This window comes from Hesperophylax consimilis, chromosome 11 (genome assembly GCF_061612785.1).
Source record: "Hesperophylax consimilis isolate HC1 chromosome 11, BYU_Hcon_1.0, whole genome shotgun sequence".
In the NCBI taxonomy this organism is placed as follows: domain Eukaryota; kingdom Metazoa; phylum Arthropoda; class Insecta; order Trichoptera; family Limnephilidae; genus Hesperophylax; species Hesperophylax consimilis.
Window position 1 is genome coordinate 8308057 of NC_142846.1, and position 2115 is coordinate 8310171.

At 30.0% G+C, this 2115-nt stretch overlaps 1 non-coding gene across 1 annotated transcript; it reads left to right on the top strand.

The window, feature by feature from the left end:
* Positions 1–1241: 1241 nt before the first annotated feature.
* On the top strand, positions 1242–1313 carry TRNAA-CGC (transfer RNA alanine (anticodon CGC)). Its single transcript has one exon. It is a non-coding gene; the product is annotated as a tRNA-Ala (tRNA).
* Positions 1314–2115: the final 802 nt, after the last annotated feature.

Here is a 2115-nt window from a genome sequence, read left to right on the forward strand (position 1 = left end):
TGCTATTATATATTATCGTTAAATATTGAGTTCGACTAATAATTCACTTTTTTAAGTTTTGGGAGATATTTCTCTTTGTGAAAACGCTCCTCAGTTGTGAGTCACATCCATTAGAATTGTATTGCTCCACCAAAAGGAAAATTATGTTTTACGTTTTATCAATTTTATATTGTTTTTTTTCTGCATCCTCTACAGTTATTTATCATTGTGTAGTGGCAAACACATATTTTAATATGGAATAAAAGTGAGTACACCCAGTTGAAGACAAAACGCTTTATTTTAATCTAAAAATAAAGCAGAAAGTGGCGGAACGAATATGAGGTTGTTTTGACTGGATTCATATGAATTTATTACATACTTTCAAAGCTGTTCCAAAAGAAAAGAACTGTCATCAAATTTCAGCAATAACATTTATCAAAACGAAACAAATTTAAAACTGAGCAAGCGTTTTGAAGCAACAAAGTAATACTTTTTAAATAAAAATAAAATCTTTTCTGTTTCACTGACCAAGGAAAAAGTCGTTGTAAATTGATACAATAATAAATTTCATTTTATTTAAACATTAACCTTTCCGTTGCCAACACAGATACCCAATAACTCCAAAACTTCTATCCTCCATGTGTGGTTATTTTAAATGAAAACCTAGAAGTTTTGGTTTTTTTTGTATTCCGACCAAACCTTTAAGCACACAATCCATCATAAAAAAACTAAAATAACAGATAATAAAATTAAAAAATAATAATACGTCGGCATTCCTTACCACTAATATTATTTTTCACGCGTTAGATCCATACCACAGTTGTTTCCATTATAAGCCCAAAGCGACTTATGCGTTAATGCTCGTCATCTCATTCGCTTGCGCTATTATCAGAGCTGCGTGAGGGGGTAGGGTAACGTTCCGTCGCCGCCGTCACACGAGGTAAGTCAGTTTTGTTTTGCATCTTGGAATGCCGAAGGTTAAGCTAATAAATTTAATTACTGTAGTTGTTTTTAAACATTAAACAATGTTTGAGTTTATTTTCCTGTTAATGTAATTGTTTTTAAATTTTCTGCTATTTAGTTATTCTCTATTATACTATTGTTTACTACCAGAAGAAATATAACAAGTATTTATTTGATCATTGATATTCCTTTTAAATATGTCTTTACTTAATTTAATACATTTTCATTGGTTATGCTCGAATATTTAGATCGCAAATTAATTTTATTAGTGAAAAGAAAATACATCGGTTATAGTAATCGGGGGTGTAACTCAGTGGTAGAGTGTCTGCTTCGCATGCTGAAAGTCCTGGGTTCAAATCCCAGCTCCTCCAGTCACTTTTTTGTACAATTATTATGTTGGATTTCGATTTCAAATTTTTTGCGTCTTTTTCACAGGATATGCAAACTTTTTTTTGAGATACAGAAAGGAATTTTTGAAGGAAACTGGGTTCGAAATCATATTTTTGGTAATTACTCTTTTCCACGATTCATATTATATTATTTTAATATACAGAAAATCCAGACCTATGTATTTTTATGAGCGACAGATTAATTTAAAAAATATATATTTTTAATAGATTTATTATCACGCTTCAATAATTTTTTTTTTCGTTTTGAGGATTCGGTTCCTAAAGTAACCAGATAATGAACCAGTTCCAAATCGTAATCCAGTAACTGGAACCGCAATGAAAACCCATTTAAATTAACAACCATATTTTAATTTTTTTTCTAAAGCCATGCACCAATTAAAGAGTTTTTTTTTCATGAACAAGTTTTTTTAAAACGTAAAAGTTTAAACATTACTAAAATTAGATAGTTGGTAAATTGGGATGATAATATTATAAAACTGCAGAAAAATCGAAAATAAAACTATTCTCTTTTTGAATTTGTTCAGCGAATCAACGAACCACACTCAACAATATATTCGTTTAATTTAATTAAATGGATTTTTGTAATCACAATCAAACAAAGAACCCACAAACTTTTCAAAAATTAAAATTGAAAGGGTTTGCCAACACAAAAAACCTACCGGCCCTTTAAAATATTTAAAAGAGCTATTTAACGATACGGTCAGCTTAATTGGATTAAAGCAATTGGTAAACCCCCCTAAACGTTTGTGCGATCCTCAGGGAT